The sequence below is a fragment of the Leptopilina boulardi genome, unplaced genomic scaffold (genome assembly GCF_019393585.1).
Source record: "Leptopilina boulardi isolate dan_hultmark-lab unplaced genomic scaffold, ZJU_Lbou_2.1 LbouV2_154, whole genome shotgun sequence".
Lineage (NCBI taxonomy): Eukaryota > Metazoa > Arthropoda > Insecta > Hymenoptera > Figitidae > Leptopilina > Leptopilina boulardi.
In genome coordinates, this window is record NW_026137701.1 from 403,869 (window position 1) to 418,977 (window position 15,109).

At 27.7% G+C, this 15,109-nt stretch overlaps 1 protein-coding gene and 1 long non-coding RNA gene across 6 annotated transcripts in view; one reads left to right on the forward strand and one right to left on the reverse strand.

Moving 5' to 3' along the window:
• LOC127276830 (uncharacterized) overlaps positions 1-8,620 on the forward strand; it is an 89,729-nt gene extending 81,109 nt beyond the window's left edge. The window contains exon 3 of the long non-coding RNA XR_007842264.1: positions 8,611-8,620. This is a non-coding gene — a long non-coding RNA (uncharacterized LOC127276830). The remainder of the gene's footprint in view (positions 1-8,610) is intronic.
• Positions 1-15,109, reverse strand: part of LOC127276826 (acetylcholinesterase-like) — a 105,387-nt gene that overhangs the window by 71,717 nt on the left and 18,561 nt on the right. The window contains exon 1 of one of the 5 annotated variants that reach the window (XM_051297494.1): positions 2,404-2,461. The exons of the other annotated variants lie outside the window; for them this stretch is intronic. The gene's annotated coding sequence lies outside the window, so the exon portion shown is untranslated. Of the gene's footprint in view, positions 1-2,403; positions 2,462-15,109 lie in introns of those variants that run through there. 5 annotated transcript variants of the gene reach the window in all.

Genomic DNA, 15,109 nt, shown 5'->3' on the forward strand with positions numbered 1-15,109 from the left:
AAATACTTCATTTGTTTGCTCATAATTTTTATTTCTGCAATATAGACTAGAAAAAGTTTTGATAAATAATTGTTTTTAATTACTCTATATTTCTTTTTCTAAATATAATTATAGAATATTTGTTATAAGTTTGCTTTTATAATTAAATTAAATGATTTTATGATAAAAATTGTTCTTTGAAAGGTAATAAAATATTTTATTATTTCTTAATAAATAATTATTTTTATTTTTATTTTTAAATATTTAACAATGTAATATTAAGTTTCTCACAAGTGCAGAAAAATCTGTCTATTTAATATATACAGAAGTTCAGAATTTCTCAATTCAGCGTGAATTATGTATCTATATGCGTTGCGTTATTCTGCGTTTATGTATGCGTATTGTAGTTAGGATGTGTTAGGAATAACTTTAAGCCAATCAAAGCGTACCAGTTATATGTGTGTATTAAGAAAGACTTCCACTACCCTCGAATAGAAAAGGTGAGAAAATCTTAGAAAAGAGCCATTGGTGGTTCCGACGTTCTTCTTTTTTTCACGGCTTCTGCTTTTTCGTATAGTTTTAGCAAATTACGAAATGTTGGTTCTGATTTTTCGTATAAATTTAGTTATAATTTCAGTTTTCGTAAAATGTTTCCAGTTAAAGGAATTCGTAAAACTATACCAACTTTTATTATCAAACCAGAATGTTTCGCAATTGTAAAACAAAAATATCAAAATTTCTATTCAGATTTATTAAATATTCTAACATGATTTCTTTCCGTGTAGAGAATGTTTCACTTATAGTAAAATAAGCTATTATTTATAAAAATTGAATTAAAACAACAAAATTGTTTGTTGTAATTTAATTCAGTGAACAAAAATTGCAAATGTATAAAGAAACTCATTGTACGATATACATGATGCTGAAGTCCGCAACATTTTCAAAAACGAAAAATTAATATAGAATTATTTTTTCATGGCAATTTATCTCTAATTTTGATTTCCACAAACTTTCAAGAAATTAATACTTTTATAAAAACCAGTTACCCCCGAATAATTTTTATTTAAACCCAGAGTAATAGATATTGTCTAATTATTTTTTCGTTTTCGTTTATAAAAATGTTGCGGACTTCAACATCATCGATATACGAGGTATAGAGCTGCTCTGATATGTTTGGTTCCTTGTCATGCCAATAGTTGATCAATTATTAAACCCTACACGGAATTTCGTACAACTAAATTTAGAATCATTCAGTAGATCAATCCTGTTAGTATATTAAAATAAATACTTGATTATATATAATCTACAATAAACGTGTCTGGTTAGTAAATTTTGAAAAAGAAAATTACTATCAATTAAAGCAAGCATGCATTGAAAAACAATCATTAAAAATTTAAACCAACCGTAGACTGTATCATCGATTCCCAAACCTAAATTTTTACCATGCGCTTAATATTCAATTTCAATAATATTTATAATTTTTTAAATACAAGAAACTCTTATTTATAAAAAAAAACTTTTTTTTATAATTTACAAAACAACATTTAGTTTAATAAATAAATGAAACAATACAATAACAAAAATAATATGATAGGTAAGGTAAAATGTTTTATCGTATTGTGTTTCTTTTTTTAGTCGGGTACCTAGATATATTTTGGTAAATTCAGAAAGCACACACACAGAAAAAACCTGAATTCAAATTGAGTATAGATTCTATACTCAATTTGATTCGCAACAAAAATGAAACTGGTTGTCTCATTTCGAGTTCTAAGGTAAAAGTATCAAAATGAAACAGGCAAGTTTCATTTTGAGAAAAAGAAAAATGGAAAAATATTGTGAAATAACGAATAATTTTGCACAAAAACATGAAATATAATAATTACAAAGAAGTAAATAACACGCTAGACTTAATATATTTGATTAAAAATTGCTTGTAATCGCGTAATAAAATAATAAAGGAAATATGTTTTTAGGTTAGAAAAATGAAAACATGTGTTTTGACAACAGGAACGGTACTGCCAACTTAAATAATAGCGGTAAATTTAAAAACTTATGAAATTAATTATTATCTACGTAAATAATAATAAATAATTTTTATTTAAAAACTTCTAAATATTCGTACTGGTCAAAATAATCTTTCTGGTGTTGTTGAAATATTAGAAACAATAATTGAAATACAAAATTACTCTGCTTATGATGCCAACTTAGAAATCTGAAATTCCAGCCAATATCATTTTGAATAACATGAAGTTTGTCCCATACTCATTTCGATACCCAAAAGAAAATGAGTTGCAACAAAAATGAGTCCAAGTTTTTTCTGTGCATTGTTTGGCAAAATGGTTTGTTTTAGAAAGATAAAGGATTTGAATTGAAATATCGTATGTCGCACAAATCGACCTAATTGTTCTGCTAAATTTACTGTACATATATGCATATGAGAAGAGCTTCTTGTTTCCTGCGGTGTAGCGCGCATGTGTCTAATGTGTATACGTGAAAAGGAGTATGTTGCAAACTTGTTCGAATCAACACACCAACTGCGACTGAAGATGGTTAAAAGGGGGAAGAGAAAGGGGGGGGGGGTGAAGTGCCGACTCGAGCCAGACACTGAGTTCCATTTCCCCACTAAACAAAAAAAGTTTTTTTTTCCTCCTTTTCTCTCCTTTCCTAATTTCTAATTCATCACTCCATTGACTGATTACTTTACTCTTATATATAACACATCCATAACTTTTTTTTCATCTCTTCTTTTTTTTTATTTTCTTTCTTTATATTCATTTTTCTTTTTTCTACAGATTTATTATTATTATTTATTGTCACACTAAAATTATATTATTATTTGTAATATAAAATAATAATGATAATAAAGAATCATATTAAAAACTAGTATTAATTAAAATATTAATTTTACTGATTTTACTCTCTAAATCTAAATTAGTTGAAATTTTAATTAATTTAAAATCTGTAAACAATTTTTACGTGTATGAATTAGTTTAATTAAAATTTAAAAATTTCTAGTCAAAATATAACTAATTTATTGTCCAAAGTTAGCTACTGATTAGAATTTTAACTAAATTAGATTTAGAGAGTAAAATGCATTGCATGATTGAACAAAGTAACTATCGATTAAAAGTACCATCGATTAAAAGTAAGATTGTTTTAAAGCTACCATTAATTCAATTATTACGAGTTGTAAACTATTATAGTGATTATTATTATACCATTGAATGAAGCTACTATAAATTATTAAAGACAACGTACTAAAGCTACTACTGTCATTTATACATTGAAAAAAAACATTCTGAAATTTAGAATATATACTTGGCATCTATTTTAGAATATTTTATACTTACATTCAGTATATTATATTCTAATTTCAAGAATATTACATACTGAATTTAAGTATAAAATATTCTAAAATAGATGTCAAGTATATATTCTAAATTTCAGAATGTTTTTTTTCGATGTATGTACTGATTTTGAGTTGCAACAAAATTGATACAATTCACCAAATTCTTGTGAATTGACATACACTATATGCCGTTAGAAATTGTGCGACCTCTGCTTTTTCAATGACCATAAAACAGATTAAATCTTCAAAAATATTAAAACAAAAATTTCTTCGTTTTTATTTTCTAAAAGCTAATAAAGTTCAGAATCATTTTTGAATAATAACTTTTATTATTTTACAAAAAAGATTCACTTCAAATATATTTAACAAGAATTAAATTTCTTGACTCATAATTTAAATGTAGTTTTATTTTCCTGTTGACTATAATTGTCTGATGTATTTCTGTTAGCCCCAAAACAAACTTATTTCTGCTCTTAAATTTTTATTTGTCTTATCTTTTTCCCTTTTATCGATTCACTACAACACTGTTATTCATCGCAATAACCATTTTATTATCTTCCTATTGTCGACTACTACCTATATATCTCAACCGCACTTCTAGCCCTTTATTTCTTTTCTTTCTTCTTCTATTTCAAATATAATGAAATTTTACTCCCATATTAAAACGTATAAAAAAGTTTCTAAAATTGGCACCCACTTTAAAATATTCTAATACAATTTATTTCTATACCTACATATATTATATTCTACATTTTAAAATATAATATATATTTCAGAATATTGTTTTAAAAACTAAATAGGTATCTATATTCCTTATATCCATAAAAAAAAATCGGACTGAAATCGAGGGTTCCGTACTCGAAGCGAACTTATTTTGTATAAAAACAAATGTTTAAAAAATATGTGTTGTATGACAAATAATATAAGTGATACGAAGAGGAACAATTTTCTTGAATTTTATACAAAATTGTTCCTTTTTGTATCACTTATTTTATTTGACATACAACACATATTTTTTAAACATTTGTTTTTATGCCAAATAAGTTCGCTTCGAGTACGGAACCCTCGATTTCAGTGCGAGTGTAACTCGCACTTGTCCGATTTTTTTTATTTTAGAGTTGTAACGACTGAAGAAATAAACTCAAGGAAAAAATCCACTTTTTCCACTTCTTATCATGTTTATTAAATTATTTCTATAATCTACACATAAAAATACGTGAAAATAATAAATTTGAAGCCCTTCAGATAAAATTTGTTTTGTTATTGAGAGAAAATTCATGATTTTTTCTAAAATTATCAGTTTTTTCTTGACAGCACCTGAAAATTCAACTCCAATCATCCTCGCTATATTTTGTGTGCGCTAGGGAGATTAAACCATTTTTTTTCGAAATTTTTTATTGTTCCTTGACAATGCTATGTAAATTGATCCCAATCAAATTCGCTATATTTTTCCTGTAATTTTCACGTAAAAATACATAATAGTGTACCAAATTTGAGCTCTTTATGTCAAAAAATGTGGCTGTTAGGGGGGGGGGAGGGGTACATAGTCATTTTTAAGTATTTTTCGTAAAAATTCATGGTTTTTCCTTGACAACGCTATGATAATCAATTCCAATCAGGTTCGATATATTTTTCCTGTAATCTACATGCGAAAATACATATGTGTACCAAATTTCAGCCCTCCAGATAAATTCGTGTGGCCGCTACGGGGGGCCACACGATTTAAAAAAAACCGATATTAATAGGGTTCCAAACCGAGTACGGAACCCTAAAAGTATTAAAATTTTCTAAAACAGATGCCAATTATTCATAAATTATAATTACTTAATTATCGAACTAATCTGAAAATTAGATATGAAATCTACATTTAAACGGGAAGTGACAATCAATGATATAAATTACGTTAAAGTTAAAAATGTTTCTTATTTTTACATGTATAGTATAATAAAAAATGGAAAAAAGTATGAAATTTTTATTAAATAAGCAGTCTCTTTTTTTCCATGTTAAAGGCATATCCATAAATTTATAAGTTTGCATAAAAAGAAGTGTTATGATACATCAGGTGGAGTTGCACTTGTCTAAAGAAATAAAGCTAGGTCGCTTTTCAAAGACTCTCGGAGCGAGAGTGCAGTTGAATAAGAAGTGAGTATAAGTCGAGAGGCAAGACAAGTAGCACGATTAGTAACATTACCCTTTTCTGCATTTTTTTTCTAAAAAAAAAAAAAAACTTTTCAGAATAGTGCTTCATAAATCCTCAAATTCAATTCAAATATAGCTGTCATACGCATATCCATATCTCTCACAAATTATATCCCACCATGAAAAATGAATATTTTTGAAAATGTTGTACATCGCCGCCATCTTATAATACAATTGAAAAAAATTTTTTTATGTAAACAAAAATTTCTAAATAAATATCATGGTTTTTTTTAGAAATACATCCTAAAAAAAGCCTTCTTTTTCCTTATTTTGAACTGGAATTTCCCCTTATAAAAATATAATAACTGAATAAGGTTGATTTACAGGACTAAATTATATAAAGAACTATTTTTTAATTTTAATTTAATTTTTTTATTTAAATGATTAAAATAAAATATGTTATTTACTTAAATATTTAATAATTTAAGTTTAAGTTCTATTACCTGACTTAGTATTATCTCTTTACAAATCTGCAGAAAGCATACATTTACTGACTTATTGAACAACTTAGTAGAAAATAGTGTCTTTAGAGGACTTTTTTTTACAAAAATGTGTCATTAGTGTCTTTTTTTTTAAAATAGTAGCTAAATAGTGGCATCAACTGAAAAAACTGGCAATAGTGATGTGAGTCGGAGGCCTGACATGGAGATAGAGTACGCTGATCACCAAACCGCGACACTTTTTTTTGTGAAACTGTGTTATTTTTAGAAAATTAAAAAGGAAACTTTTTAACTAAAATTTCTTTAAAAGTATCAACGGTTTTTTAATCTTAATCGAAAAAGTGTATAATTTCAACTCGATCTTTATTGTAGACTTCAAGTTACATTGAATGTAGAAAAGGGAAACAACCTTAGAATTTCTCCTTTTATATGCCAGAAGGCATGGTCGATCCAAGACACAACTCCATATATACGAAGGAAGAGAGATACAGGAAATTGTGTCCGTTTCCTTGCCGGTACACCGCATGCAGGCGGATTTACCAAAGAGCATGGATATATATATATATATATATATCTAGAACAGCACGGGATTTAAACTTCGAAACGAAAATCCTTCCGCAATTTACTCCTTCATCCACCCTATATTCTCTTTTAAACGGGAGAGTGAAAAAAAAATTAAATCCCACATTCCCATTTCACAAAGAGGATTACAGATGAGAACTTATCTTAATTTCGATAAATAAGTTGAAAAAATAAAACAAAAAAATTCCAGAGATCACTTTCAATTGAAATAATCGTTTGTTTTATAGTTCTACCATCAATTATTGAAGCTTTATCCGAAATTGTATACCTATATCAAATAACGAAATTATATGACCTCTTCGTATATAAATTTTAGTATTGATTAAAGCTATATTTTAACGCTTGAAGCATTATCAACGATTGAAACTATACTAGGTATAATTAAAACTACCAAGTGCAGAAGCTATCAATGTTTGAAACTGTAGTTTCTTGAAACTACTTAAATTTTGAATTTCACATCGATAACTATTGAAAGATATTTACTGTCGATGAACACTGTCGTTAACTAAAGTTATAATCGAAAAAAATTATCATCATACGGAGAGAAATAGATGGTAAGAACTTATATGATCTTAAGATGGTAAAAAGTAGATATTATCCGGTACTATCATTATGCTACTCGGTACTATCAAAGATGTTACAAAAAGTATGGTTATGTTACCTACTACAATTAAGATGTTACTCCGTACAATCTGGATAGTAACTGATAGAATCTAGATAGCTGTCCGTATATGTAAGATCAAATATGGTACCTGGTACTAGGGTAACTGCACCAGTGGTGGATCAATTAAGCCTACTAAATTTATTATTTTGACTTTAAAGGTGTACAGATTTTTTCTGATGAAAAATATAGGGTAATCTTTACAATAGTATGAATTTACAAGTCTTCAAGGACCCTTTACACCCTTTACACTACACAAAAATAACTTAATGATGTAAATTTTTTTCCAAAAGTATTCTATATGGAAAGAATTGATTACTTTCTACTCTAATAATTAAAAAAATTTAAACTAAACAATTATTTTTTAAGATTTCATGTGAAAAAGTATAAAATCAACAAATGTTGTATTGCTTTGTTTTCCTAAATATTTTCAAATGATTTTATTTCATAAAACTTATCTATACACAATTTGCCCTATATGTAAAATTCTTTTTTTAGTTTAAAAAAAATTTTTGGATGAAAAAAGTGTTATTTTTTTTACATAAAATTGCTATTTTATTTCTTAAAAGAAAATTTATGTGAAATAACGAATGATTGTGAAAGTAACTTTAAAAGTCCAGTTGCGACACGTGCAAAAGTTTTATCAGAAGAAATTCCGTTTACAATTCTAACATAGCAAAGTAAGAAGTCAAGAACTTTATATATCAAGAATGGGAAAAACAAATTTTTTGTTCACTTTTTTAAAAAATGCAATTTGTATAAAACGACATAGTCAAACATTTTTGCATATACTTTACTAAATGACTTTTGCATTAATTATGCAACAATTTGTATGTTAAAATAAAAGGGGAATTAAATTATTAATGAATTCCACGTTCTATAAGAAATATCAACAATTCACATTGCAGAACAACTATTTTAATAATTTAAAAAAAAATTGTTTTATTTTACACAGAAATAAAATAAATATATAAAATAAATTTTATAAAATTATTTTCAAGTCGTGGGAAATATGCTAAAAAGCAAAATTTTCTTATAAGAAATTCTAAACTTTATAGAAAAATTTTTATAAACTTAATGTGTTTTATTAAAAAAGAAGGAAACAATAGTTTAAATAAAATGACAGATTTAGAAATCATTTAGATTTCGAAACGTTGAAGTAAACTTTTATTAAACAACAATAGTCCGAATGTTATCGTTTTTATTCATACGAAACCTTCTTATTAATATAATTCTCGAACGTTAAATATTTTATTAATTTATAAACTTAATAAAGAATTTAAAAAAGTTTATTATCATTTTCATTACTAAATTAGTAATAAATTAAATTCGTTTTATCAAATTTTAATATTCAATTTTTACCATTTACTATTGTACATATAATTTTTTTTAAAGATTAGTATTTCTTATATTATTATATAATAAACGACACCAGGATGGTAATCCAGCCATAATGACTGTAAAATGTTAAATTATATAAATTGTTTTCTTTTGATGCCTACTTTATTTTGTTCAATTAATAAATTCATTCAATTTAAACCAACTTGCCAAAGTTGTCAAATTAATAGTCGACTTGTAAAATATAAATTTGATTTTCGCCGGGTCACTAATGCGTTAAGGACATCACTATTATCATTGAAATAAGAAGTCACCAAGGGAAGAGCTTCCTGGTGTATATATTTGGATGAGAGTCCCGAATATTCAAGAACACTAGGAAGACGAAATTGCTGTTTTGTTGACGATCTGTCAAATCAATACTGGCAGTCAATTTCCAATGGACTTCTCGCATAAATCATTTAACATCGGATAGTGTAGAAATCTACGTTACCGATGGTCGCATATCGGTTATCGATCGTGGATCAAATACTATATTGAAATTAATTACAAATCTGAATGACACCGAGAAGAGAGGCTGCTGTTTAGCAACGCTTTCGAATTTTACTCGTCAGCCATTTTTTACTTTCATTCTCATCCTGGTGTCAGTACAGTGTGGTTGTGTTTTTCCTCTACTTTTTTTTATTTTTGTGAAACTAAATTTAAAAATGTAAAATTAATAACGAGTCGATCTCATTATTTATTACAAATTAACCAAATAAATATAAAATCTTGTTAAATAGGCCTTTTTCTACTTTTAATAATTTAACCTTTCAAAATTAAAGTAAATATTAATAAATAGTGTTATTGTTAAATTTTGTCTTATTAATGGTGTTTCTCCTTATCCCCCCTCTCTCAGCGGTCTATTGTTGCTGTTAAGTAAAAATGGAATTCTTGAGCTGGTTTAGTTTTTCCTAATTAGAATTATAAAATTACTTTTCGGGTTATTGAACTAATTTTTTTAGTTTAGTTATTTTCCATAAAATAACTTGGTGTCTTGGCATAATTAATAATAATTAAAAAATGGAGCTAACGTTGATTATCTTAAAAATATGATACTAAAAAAAATCAATAAATAAAATAAATTTAATGTTACAATATAAATATATATATATATATATAGTTTTTAGACAATATGCTTAATTCTATACAGTTGCGAAACGTCGACGCAACAAAAGGAGACAATGCCTCTTAAGTTGAATTTAATATTAAACTTTGTGACAGAATTTCATCATAAGGTATTGGATGGTAGGTTTAATTAGAGGAATATTTTTTTGCACTGCTAAAAAGTCTGTAACAACTTCTTGGCAGTACATTGCCGCAGCCGCAATGCAGTGTAGGGCGAATGCCGGAAACTAAAGAAGAATAATCACCGTTGGGGCTACTATAACTTCCTCTCTATTTCTCTCTTTTTTTTGTCTCTGGCATCATCGTTTCTTTATTCTTCATCACGCCAATTTCACTTCTTGTCTTTAGATTTGTAGGATGCAATAAAATGATATATAGGTATCATTCCTTTAATACTTAAGAATAATTTTCGTATTTTTTAAATAAAATTTTTGATAATATTTTTGGTGGTTATATCTACATATCAGAGTTTACTTGAGAAGATTTAGAAATTAACCATTTTTACGTGAATAGAGAAAAATATAAATTATAATAAGAAGAAACAAAACACAGAAAGTAATCAAGACTTTTTTTTTTAATTTTCTTGGCTGCAAAAACATTTTCCTTGAGAAAGTTCACTAGTATAACTATTAGAGAGAAAGAGGTAATACAAAATAGCAAAAGGAAACAAAAAAACAATTTTTTTTTCTAAAAAATGGTCAATAATACTTGAAAATGTTGAAAATTATTAAACACAGATAAAATAACACAGTTCGACAAAATTTTGCCACAAGATTAAACGATGGTGATTCTTATAGGATTTTTGACGTAGATTACGAATCTGTAAATGAAATTGTCCCATCACGTCTCAATTTTGAGAAAAACTGTCTGAAAGTGTCAAAAAATCGCATTTTTGGCACTTTTTGAAGCACTATAAAAAAAGAACGCGACGTGATAAACGGCTCAAATATGGCTTAAATAAGAGCTAGTACCCTCAACTTTAACCTCCAAAAGCAAAAAACCATGTACCAAGAACTCAAAATTGTGGGCAACATTTTTTTACCGCGTGCGCGTCCAACAGATATTGTTCCCACGATAAAATGAAATAAATTGCTGAAAACGTCGTCAAAGACACAAGATCGATTTAAATTAACTTCAAACTGGTTACTCGGGGGTTTTCGGGGTCGCTGATTACGAATCTGATGTTAGTTTTTAAAAATCCAATATGGCGGATCCAATATGGCGGACGATTTTTGGAATAACTTAACATATTAGTCTGAAAATCGTTACTTGGGGGTTTTCGGGGTCGCTGATTACGAATCTGATGTTAGTTTTAAAAAATCCAATATGGCGGACGATTTTTGGATTAACTTAACATATTAGTCTGAAAATCGTTACTTGGGGGTTTTCGGGGTCGCTGAATAGGAATCCGATGTTAGTTTTTCAGAATCCAATATGGCGGAACTAACATGGCTTGACTATTAAATTACTACAAATTTTTTTGAAAGGAGTTATTTAATGAATAATTTAATTTTTTCTTTTTTACGCAGTTACATGAACCTTCTTTTTACTAATCCAATATAAAAAAAACTTTATTGAGATAAAAATGTGACGTTTCGTTTATTTTGCACCATTAAGGATTTTAATTTTATTTCTTTTACATTTTCAAGGAGTTCAATTGATGAGCTCGCTGTCAGTTTGTTTCTAATTTTTTGTGGACGAAAAAAGTAGACGTTAAAAATGAAGCTTGATGTTTTCTGTTGTTTTCATTTTCACGCCGTATTAATTAAATCTGTTTGACAATATAACAAAAATTAATTAAATTTATTTTAAACCTAGTAACCATTTTTTATTAAAAAAAACTGTTTCCTCTTATAAATGACGTGGAGGCATGAAAATAATTACTAAAATTACTAAAGTCTGCGAAAATCAAGAACTATTTAAAAATTCGCTCGCCAAATTCGATTCGCTATCTTGTATTTAAAAATTTTTAAGTCAAATTCATAATTTGCAATCTCAAAACTTTTTATATACTCAATTTAATAAAAAACCATAAAATCTTTAAGCATCAGATTCGTAATCAACAACCCCGAAAACCCCCGCGTAACGATTTTCAGACTAATATGTTAAGTTATTCCAAAAATCGTCCGCCATATTGGATTTTTAAAAACTAACATCAGATTCGTAATCAGCGACCCCGAAAACCCCCGAGTAACCAATTTGAAGTTAATTTAAATCGATCTTGTGTCTTTGACGACGTTTTCAGCAATTTATTTCATTTTATCGTGGGAACAATATCTGCTGGACGCGCACGCGGTAAAAAAATGTTGCCCACAATTTTGAGTTATTGGTACATGGTTTTTTGCTTCTGGAGGTTAAAGTTGAGGGTACTAGTTCTTATTTAAGCCATATTTGAGCCGTTTATCACGTCGCGTTCTTTTTTTATAGTGCTTCAAAAAGTGCCAAAAATGCGATTTTTTGACACTTTGAGCCCGTTTTTCTCAAAATTGAGACGTGATGGGACAATTTCATTTACAGATTCGAAATCTACGTCAAAAATCCTATAAGAATCACCATCGTTTACTCTTGTGGCAAAAAAAAACCTAAATTTTGTCGACCAGTGTAATGTATGTACCTAAATTACAAAGCGGAACTCTAATCGAGACAACTATAGATTGAATACAGGTATTCAATAATTAGAGTTTTAAATTGTAAAAAATTAGTGATTTTTACTGAGAAAAAAAAATATAAATGTAATTTTAAGGGGACTTTCTGGTTTAGAATTTCAAAAAAATCGATTTTTTTTTTGCTTAAAAATGTTCCATAGTATCATAGAATTACTGTCCCAAATCGTTTTTTAAAAAATATGTACAAAAACAAAAGTTATAACAATATTTATGACGGTATGTATTTCAACAACAATCTACAGTTATCTTATTTACATATTTGGTGTTCCTCTTTTATTGATATTAGCTTGAAACATGTTACTCGAGGGTTTTTGAGGTCGCTGATTACGAATTTGATGTCAGTTTTTTAAAATACAAAATGGCGGATCCAATATGGCGGACAAAGATTAAGAAATTAATTAGATTTAGTTGAAAATGGTTACTTGTGGCCTTTTGAGATTGCTAGTTATGAATATAGGCACAAAACATTAACGTTCTGGGAACGTTTTAAATACATATACACTGAAAAAAAAATGCTATAGAATCTAAAGATATGCTATTGCGGGCTGCCAAAAGCAGATATTGTTGAATGAATAGCATATGTTCAAAATTTTAAAGCATTGCGTTTGAATCAAATACTTCATTATCAATTTTGAAAGTAATACTGTCGAATTGTTCATATATGCTATTAATTTAACATTATCTTCTTTTGATAGCTCGCAATAGCATATGCTTTAAATTCAATAGCATTTTTTTAGTGTATATATCCTAAATTCTAATTGGATTTTGATTTAATGGAGTAAGAGTGTTTCTGAGTTTTATGGATGTTTCTTCAATATGTATCAAGTTTTAATCAAATCCGGTTGAATTTTTATTTTTTCGTCCGCCATATTGGATCCGCCAGTTTGAATTTTCAAAAACGGACATTAAATTCGTAATCAGCGATCCCAAAAACCCCCGAGTAACAAGTTTTAAGCAAATCCGGTTGAATTTTTTTTCGTCCGCCATATTGGATTCGCCATTTTGTATTTTCCAAAACGGACATCAAATTCGTAATCAGCGACCCCAAAAACAGCGGGATACGAAGTTCTGTTGTAATAAAAAGTTGTTTGATATTCATGACTCAATGAATTATGTTATGAAAACTTTGAACGCGTTTTTCTCGAAAACTCATTTTTCAAACTGGTACAGAGCTTTTCTCGAAATCTACCGAACCGATTTTGAAATCCCAAAAATTTTTCGATTCTTTATTTAAAAAACTAGTGACTAAACCTCTAAAAACTCATATTTCTACCCCCTGTGTTTTTATATGGAGGTAAATTGACCCAAAAACACGGCGTTTTTGCGAGTTTTTGAGAAAAATGTACATAAAAAATAAAAAAACCTTTAAAAAAAATCATTTTTGAGGTTTAGGCACAAGAATAAATCCTTATAAAGAGATTCCCGTTTGGAACTTGAATTTATGTATTACAGGTTGCCCGGAATCTAACGTACCAAAAAAAGGTATCTTTTGGAAGACACCACCTACAGCTATGAAATTGAACTAAATACACTCAAACATATTTTTTAAATTTTCTCTACGCAATGTGCTACAATGTCCAAAAATAGTTTTTACAATGGGGATCCTCACGGCCAAACTTGGCCAGCAGAGGGCAGCATCACTGCAAGATCGTAGAGCGCTAAATTTCAAATCGAGTTTATTCCATGATATTTAATAAACATATTATAAAATGTTTTTGTTCACTTAAAAGACGAATAAAATCATTTAATAAGAAATTGTGGTTATAATAAAGTGTGGGTAACTGTTTAAAGATTTTAGGAGACAAACTGATACGGTCAGCTGTTGTCTGTTATTGCCAGTCATTATCGTCAATTTTCAGACAGCGTTGTAATTAGTTAGTTACTTACTTACTTACTTACTTATTTACTTACTTACTTACTTACTTATTTACTTACTTACTTTTTAATGGACAGTAATATGTTTGTCGTATATATTCAAATTTTATTTGTATTTTATGAAATATTTATTTAATTTGATTTTATTCTTTTTCAATCATTACTATATTGTGAAAAATATAAAAAACAAACAAAATTTACTTATTAATCATTTAAAAATTACAATATAATTACAATATTTCTAATATTCAATATGCAAATAAGTAATTGTTTTTATTTCATTAGACAACATAACCTCAATTTTTTTATTTTGTTTTTACAAGACTCGGAGTTTTTATAATACTTTTAAATGTATTTAAACAACAATATTAATATTTTAAGACAAATTAAACACAATTTATTGAAACTTTATGTGAGAAAGATTTCTATTTATGATTACACTTGCATATATTTACACATTTTCTTAGATGTATTATTTTATTTTATACATACCTTTCTTGTAAAACTTTCTTTTTTCCTGTAAGACGAAGTCCTCGCTTACGTAATTCGTTTTTCAATTGTACACACGACCAAGAAAAATATTTATTTATCTCGTTACTCATGTTTTTATTTTATCAAAACAAGAAGAAAATCAAATGTCATTTTAACCGAAATCAAAAATTTGGCGCTCCACGATCTTGCTATGGTGCTGCCCTCTGGGCTCAGCTTTACATATAATGGTCCCCATTTCTTTAATACTGTTCTTACAATAAAAGTTTTAAAACCTTCCTTTTTTGTCAATTCTAAACCAGAAAGTCCCCTTAATTGGAAATTTAAAATTTTCTACGAATTCTTTAAGAACAAAACTTGACAAATT